Source organism: Rhamphochromis sp. 'chilingali' (genome assembly GCF_963969265.1).
Source record: "Rhamphochromis sp. 'chilingali' genome assembly, chromosome: 14".
In the NCBI taxonomy this organism is placed as follows: Eukaryota; Metazoa; Chordata; class Actinopteri; order Cichliformes; family Cichlidae; genus Rhamphochromis; species Rhamphochromis sp. 'chilingali'.
In genome coordinates this window covers 2,864,261-2,872,449 of record NC_137941.1, presented here as the reverse complement: position 1 = coordinate 2,872,449, position 8,189 = coordinate 2,864,261, and the positions used below count along the sequence as shown (strand labels likewise).

General features: G+C 41.4%; 1 long non-coding RNA gene across 1 annotated transcript; it reads right to left on the bottom strand.

Annotated features, from left to right (window-relative positions):
• Positions 1-2,289: 2,289 nt before the first annotated feature.
• Positions 2,290-8,006, bottom strand: LOC308410251. Its single transcript, XR_013974145.1, has 3 exons — positions 7,825-8,006; positions 5,670-6,716; positions 2,290-2,896 (listed from the first exon to the last, which is right to left on the bottom strand). It is a non-coding gene; the product is annotated as an uncharacterized lncRNA (long non-coding RNA).
• Positions 8,007-8,189: the final 183 nt, after the last annotated feature.

Sequence of the window (8,189 nt, the reverse complement as noted above, 5' to 3'; positions counted from 1 at the left end):
ATATAAAGTATTAATAAGCATTAATCATGAAGCACAATTCTTTGGACAATGTGAATCACGATATAATTTTTGGACATCTAATTGTATTTTCGTAAGGTTTGCAGCTTTTCCTACTCATGAAGACCTCCCCCGTTCCCATTCATAATACATTAAAATAGAAATACACGACCAATGAAATGATAGAAAGTTCCCGTTTGTCACTATCTGCTGTAGAAAATTCTGATTTTCACAGCAGATTCACAATAACACTAACAAGGTTTCTTTACATTTTACAATTTGCATTTATTTCTTACAATTTAAGCCCAAAGAGTCATCCTCACAGACTTCTTTTATTTACTACAGCAGTATTTCTCTATTAAGCAAAAAGAACCGAGATGCACTATTGAAATTACACTTTTTTCTTATATTAAAATATATCAGGGTTTAAATGTGAAATTAAACTTCTTTACACTGACAGAAAGCTGAGTTTTAATTAGTTAAACACCGTGTAAAATGAGTTTGTCATCCCTGCCCTGTCGCTTTGAGCAAAGACACAACTCATCCCTTCTTGTTTACCCACTTTGTGTCGAAAATTATTTCATAATGTACAGAAAATATAACACACGATTATATTAAATACTTAAAAAACTTATAATATAATATAATATGCATACATATTATATGATGTCTTATACAATGCTGAAGGTAGTGTTCCATATGTGATACCATAGCAACGAGCCAAAACACCAAAACCCTAAAACTGAAGGTGTTACTGTTGCAGCGATGTGCAGGGCTTTGACTGCACGCTTTTTTCTTTTAGTTTCCGTATCCATGCCCACATACAGCCTTTTCAGATGTTAGTAATTGGCACTTGCAGTATGTTGTTGTTTCATTATATAATTCTCTCACATGTGAGAATCTCGTAGATTAACTCCTTTATTTTTTATTACCAAGTCTTAACCTCCAAACTAGGAGACAAACTGAAAACTGTGATAGAAAATATCAACATCATCCCTTTTTTTCATTTATTTTTATTTTTGTATCTATTGATTCATTTACTGAATATTTACTTTGGTAATAATAATTATTATTTTAATAATGACTTGAGGTTAACCATGAATTTCACCTGTGTCATTTACGTGTATCTGTAACAGTGTATCTGTTAACAGTTTTGTGTAAACATGCCCATGCAGGAAAACAGTGCACTGTTAGCTCGTTTTTGCAAGAGGTCAATAAAAGCAATCAAGAGAACGGGAGCAGGACTGTGCGTAAATGCACTGATAATGATTGAAGGTAAAGAATGTGTATCACTGAGAACAGATAACTGCACATGCTCTAAGGTTCATTTCTGGCACTTAGACGTAGTAACCACTGTTTGTTTTATAGATTTAAAAAAATGACTAGAAGTTACATTTGAGCCATCAGGTTCATTCACAACACTTTGAAAAGACACCGCATGTCGTCATAAAGTGTAACTCTGAAAGGCAAGGTCTACAGGGTTGTCTAATTTAAACAGAGGCTTCTCATTAGTCACACTAAGCAGTAGAGCTTAAAAGAGGAAACTTTATACCGTAAGCTTGTTTGGAGGAGGTGAGTGTATGCTCTCAATATCAACCTGGAGCCAACAAAGAGTAAAGCTAGTACTGTATCTCATGAGAGAGATCGAGGCTAACACTGTTCATGAGTGGGCACATAGACTGCATATTCAAATACAAGTGTGATTACTGATGGGTCTATATTTAGAATAAAGTAATAACTGACTTCCAGTAACCCTCAGAAATATGTGTGTGTGTGAGAGAGAAAGATGTAAATAATTCAATTGAAACGAGGAAGAAGGAGCCGATATGCATTTTACCTCTGAAAATAATCAGATGTTAGACATTTTACAACTCACATTACAGTGAGTAAGTGATGGGAAATGAAGTCGTCGCTCTCTGGCAGCATTTCCAGGAAAGCCCATTTTAAAAGCATGTACTCAGACACACACACACACAGCCAACATGCACACACAGTCATTCTTTCCATATGATTGATGTGGTGGTAAATGTGATATTGAATCGTTGTTGGTCTTGATAATATCTCATCAACACTTGTGGAAGGAAGAAAGTGAGGAAATGAATTTAATCTCATGTTTTCCTTGTTTTGATAAATGGGCTGGTAGTTAGTAGTTACTCAAGATACCTTTTTCTATACTTGTAAGCACTCTCTGTCACGGATGCATTAAAGTGTCACGAGCTAACAGAATGATCACCTAGGTGTGAAGCACTGTAAGAGTTCAACAGATTTATTGACAAGTTTTTTTTTGCACAGTGAAAAGGTAGTAACAAAGCTGATGGTGGGGCATTTGAGTTCCAGCAGTGGCAGTCAGGCAACACAGGCTTCCCAGGGCATGCGCACACACACAAAACAGGGCTCATGGGAGTGGGGCTTCATAGCAAGAAAGGTTACACAGAGAGGTTATCCAAGACATAAAACACACAAACCAAACAGAATCAAGGGCGTCTCTTGGCTGGTGCAACGTTGTGACAAGCTTGAAGTAGTTAGCCTAGTCATAGACGAGCAGAAAGTGAGTCAGTAGAGCTGATTGCAGGCAGGTGCGTGCCTGAAGGAAGGCGGAGAGGCAGGAGGAGCTGCACTGAGGCAAGGTGACCACAACACGCCAAAGAGACAAAATAAGAGAGGCAGGCCAGCGCGAGAGACTCGAGGAAGTTGGCACAAAGTTCAGTATTGTACCCAAGGATGCTTCATCATGCAGGCTTCTTCTTCTGCCTGCTTCCTCTAGGGGTCACCACAGTGGATCATCTGCCTCCATCTCACCCTGTCCCTAGCTTCCTCTTCTGGCACACAAACCCTCTGAACATCCTCCATCCTGTTCCTTTGTATTTGGCCGACAGCAGCGGAGGCAGTCACTGTTAACCTGCATGGAAATCTCATCTTTTATATTCATATATGATGCAGTTGCAGACACTCATTTTAAACATGGTCTGTGTTTGAAAACACGAGATAACTGTATGTGCATTTTAGTCCTATAACCTGTGTGCGCACTGTTTTTTTGTTCTACTCCAGCCTTTATGATGTCAGGCTGAGTACATATCATTAAGAGCAATCTTAAAGCTGTTACACAAAAGCTCCACCAAAGCTTTTATCTGTAAGAGAAACCCAGTTAGAACAAACTTGTCTTAAAAGGAGGATGGCCTTAAACAGACACCATGTAAAACAGCTTGTTTCAGACACAGGATGAATTGAGGAGCTGCATAAAGGCAGAGTAAAATTTAAATAAGGATTATTCTGAACTGTGAATCATGCAAAGCTACTCTGGAGCACAGGAATAAAATATCTGGAAATAAGCTAAACTTTAATTTAGCCTCTCAGATGCAAGGCTTACATATGTTTAGAAAGTAATGGTTGCCCTGCTCATTCTCGATGTGAAATATCTGAGCTCTCCAGGTTTTCTGTGACATATCAGGCATCGATTTGACAGTTTCGATATATCCTCACATGTTCACAAAGGTAAACACGGTGCTGTTCAGATCTACACAAGAGCAAGATCTCCGCTTTGGTCTTACCAGTGTGTTTATGAAGATGTGAGAGTCATGCCCTGTTGAAACCTAAAGATTTATTGATTAAGGCTATGGTCGACTTGTAGGACGCAATCAAGAGGTAGTAAATCGGTTGGCTGGAATACTGATTTAGTCATTAATTGAGAGGTCTCACTGCGAGCACAGGCAGCAGGCTGATGGGATGTTAATTTGATAAGCGATTGCTTTGCATCTACTAATTTGTCCTCGGATTCTGCAGGTTGAGCCTTTCTTGTGGCCACCCTACACCTCCAGTAACAGATTGCACTTAAACTGCAATGCCGATTTCCTCTGAAGGGGTATCAAAGGGTGTTCTTCATGTTCATCTTGCACAGTGCCATAAATACACCACTGACATCTGTGTGCATGTGTGAGCAGAGCAAGACCTTCACCACCACTTGATGGATAAACACGGATTTATTTCGGGGTCAGAAGGAATGCAGCTTGAAATTAGCTCTTGTTTATTTAATAAAGTGAAAGGAGTTGACAGTATAGGCTCCAAGCCGTCTTTAGCCTGTGTTTAGTCCTCTCATGCAGATCTTAAATGCCAATATCTGCCTGCCTAAATCTTTCCACAGTCATAGGGACGTAGCTTCTTCCAGCATGTAGTGTGCAGAAGACCTGAGGAACCACCACAGAAGGGCCGGGCATCAGTCAGAGGACTGACACGGTCCTGTGTGACGTGCATCACCATCAAGTAAAGCCTTATTTAGGGTTATAGCTCAGTAGAGGAGAATGTGTATCCCCCTTTAAACCCACATCAAACACACACACACACAAAGACACATACTTCTATTGCCTCCTGCCTGTTGCCATGGAGACACTAGTGAGCCCTTTCCTTATACCAGGAACAGACTGATTACATCACAATATGCAGACGCGAACAGTGCACACACGTGTACTGTAAAGTGATTTCATTTTACCATTCCAGTCTGTGAAACAGTTGCTGTGCCCTCAATGTGCACACAAGCTTATGTTGTCATCGCTCGACAACATCCATTTATCTCTGTGTGCGTGCGTATGTCATTTATAAATGTTTACCATGAATGGAGTCTTGTTTCCAGATCCTACAGATCCCTGCAGACAGTATGTTTATGTTTGATGACGTGCACTGGTTTCATATTTGTGTTTTCATAAGGAAACCATTACAATAGAGAAGGGGGTGAAATTAGCTCAAAGAACTGAGAGTGATGAGGGGAAATATGAGCTTACTGTTGGGTGATTAAACTAGATAGAATAGTAAACCTTATTAAGAATGAGAAAAGTAGACTGTGATTCTCTTTCAAGCTCCATGCAGATGCAGTGAAAGAGCCTGAAAATGTGCTCAAAGGATATTCTCTACCAAACTCATCGGAAGACTTCCAATAATGTTTTAACTTCTTCTCCAAACAGTTGTCACATTGGTGCTAGAGCCTCCAACAGGGTGGGCTACACTTTGAGCATCTGAATTAACAGGTGTCGCTTACAGCGCTGGTTTATGCTGAAGTCTGTTCATTCTGAAGTGGGAATAAGAGTAAGTAAGAATAGACTGTTGTCAAGAATAAACGTTGATGTTGTTGTGTTATTATGATGCACTCCTCAGATTCGGCATCAGTGTTTAATGTAATATTTGGCACTGAAGTTGTTTTAGCTCAAAGAAAAAACTTGGAGTGCCTTCTTTCCTCACAACAAGTATAGACACATTTACATAACGCTGCTTTGTATTTATTTAGTTGTTTAGTTTTGGGTTGGTTGCTTAGTGTCTCACCCTCCAAATGGCTCAGGTGTGGGGGGGTGATGGGTAGGGATGGGTATCGTTTAGGTTTTATCCGATACCGGTGCCAAACTGGTACTTTTGAAATGGTCCCGGTGCTTAAACGGTGCTCGAACCGCTGCTTAAAGAATGGAGAACACAAACTTTGTCCAAAAACCTCTCATGTTTAACTGTTTTCCTCTTTTTCTTTGGTCATTTTAGCCTTTTTGGCCAGGGTGAAGGGAGTATCTGCCATCAAACAAGAAGACAGCCGCATGTAGCTATGATGATGTTTGCTAGTTCACCTTACATGCATTAATGTAATAACGTGGTTAGTGTACTCAACGTAAATTACACACGAACAACATTAAGCTACTCACGCAGAGAAGAACGGCTGCTGCTGCATCATCATCCTCATCATTTCTGCTACACTGGCAGGGCTAGGGGCCAGGACTCTCCTCTTCAGGTTCTTGGGGGATGTTGCTAACTCCGGGTCCGATAACTGGCACCACACCCGCAGTAGATGTGCTCGGTGTGAGGTCTCGCAGCAAGCTATCAAGTACGGCGCATTTCTCTGCAATTTTAAAAAAAGCTATGCGTCGCCAGGTGTTTCATCAGATTCGTGGTGTTACCTCCTTTGCACTGTATCACAATATCACCTTAAAGCACGTGTTGCAGGCTGCTGAGTTTGCATCTTTTGCTGTGAAGTACAGCCAGACTTTGACCGCTTCGCCTTGGGCCTTTTTAATCTGTAGCTCTGCTCTAAAAGAATGTACGTACCTGGGCCCGCCTACTATCCTTGCAAAGGTAAAATGATTGGCTAGAATCCAAATGTGCGCTGCTTTTCGGTCTGGTTACTACCGTTTATGTCAGAACCGGTGCCATGATGGAACCAGATACTGGTACCCATCCCTAGTGATGGGTGGAGGAAGGTGACGGGGCGGAGGGCCCAGCTTTGGTCCCACAGGACCGAGGTGAAGGTTCGGCTTTCAGAGTTCATGTCTCGATGTGTTCCCTGTAACTTCTCAACAAGCAAAGTTAGGACGTGTTCGAGCTGACTGACACTTTGATGGGACACGACTGCTGAGTCTGCAGAGTCCAACCGGTGGCCAGAACATTCAGTCACATTAAACAAAGGATTGGACTCAATAAGCAGGACCCGGGTGCCAGCAGCACTTTTACAGATCTTATTACAAAGATTGAAGAGCTGGTAAGTGCAGGTAGGCCGGGGGTTCTCCCAGAGAGAAGAGAAAAACAACCAAGGTGAGTTTAAGATGATTTTGTTAAGTCTTGTAATTGGATTTAGTTTGGATTGGTTTCCAGAGAGGTGGAGAGGGATTCGATGGAGAGTGGAGCAGGGAGGTAAAAGGATTAACTCAGGCTCTTTAAAGCAGCAGGGATCCATGGAAGCTGAGGAGTAACTCTCTCTGGAAAACAGACGAGAGAAAAGGGTTAAAGGGCACAAAACATGAGGATGAACTAAAGACATGCGAGTCTTAAATACCACCGTGGGGGTGACAACGGCCTGGGCGAGAGCAGATTTTTCCTCTCCAGACTTTTGTGGATTACATTTCATCACCGCCCACTGTCACTTTAATTTGTTTTAAGGAGTTCAGCTCCAATCAAATGTCACATAATTCTCAGAAACCTAGATAATAATTTCCTCCCATCTGCTGAGTCCCCCCTACACTCCGACACCTCCCAGCCATAACCTTGACATGCCTATCCCCATCTCATCTCCTGCTTCACTTCACCTCCTACATGTAAACTTGTACCTTTTGGTTCATCATTCCAGTGCTCTTGCTATTGCTTCATTACTTCACGATAAACAAACCAGTTAAAGTCTATGTTTCCTTTACTGACGGATTTGTTTGCGAGTTTATCTGCTTTCTCATTTCCTGGAATTCCTACATGAATATTGTGTTTTTCCCTTGACTAATTAGCCATGAAGCGACTTACAGTACTCCATAAAAAACATGTGGTTATTGGTTACTCCTGTAAAAGCTGAATGTTGAAGCTGAATCACCACATGAGTATTTTGTTCTCTGTCACTTCCTCTGTCTGCTCCAGAGCTAAAACTACTGCACATCTTTACCTCACAGTCAGAGCACAAACCGCTCCTTAAGAACCAAAAGCTGATGACTGAATGTGCTGAATGTAGCACAGGTGTGAAGAACCGTGGCCATTTTATTAGGTTCAACTTTTTAACATAAATATATATTCAGCCAATCACTTGGTGCATTTAAGCATGCAAACGAGGTCAAAACAACCTACTGAAGTCCAAACCAATCATAAGAATGGAAAAGGAAGGTGATTTAAGTATTTTGAACAAGGCTGCTCAGAGTATTTCAGAAAATGCTGATCTTCTCAGATGTTCCTACAAAAACCATCTCTGGGGTTGAACCTTGAATCAGATGGGTTACAGCAGCAGAAGAGCACACTGCGTACCACCCAGTCAGCTGAGAACAGGAAGGCTACAATTCACACAGACTCACTAAAAGTGAACAGCAGAAAACTGAGAAAACATTGGCTGACCTGATGAGTCCTACTTCAGATGCTAGGGTCATAAACATCTTGAGAGTACGGATCCATCCCGCCTCGTATCAGCAGTTCAGGCTGCTGGCAATGACGTGGCACACATCTCAAACTGGTTTCCTGACCATTTCACTGTACTCACACGACCTCCACCGTCACAGATCTCCAACAGAGCATCTTTGGCAAATCTCCAGCATCTGTATGACACAGTCATGTCCATATGGACCAGAATCTCAGAGGAATGTTGAAAGCAGAATGAAGTGGACACTGAGTGTATGGGTGCAGTTATTTTTAAGCATTAAATAACTTTAATTTTGATGGTCACTGAGACAAACAGAACAGGATGTATAGATTCAGCAGTGAAA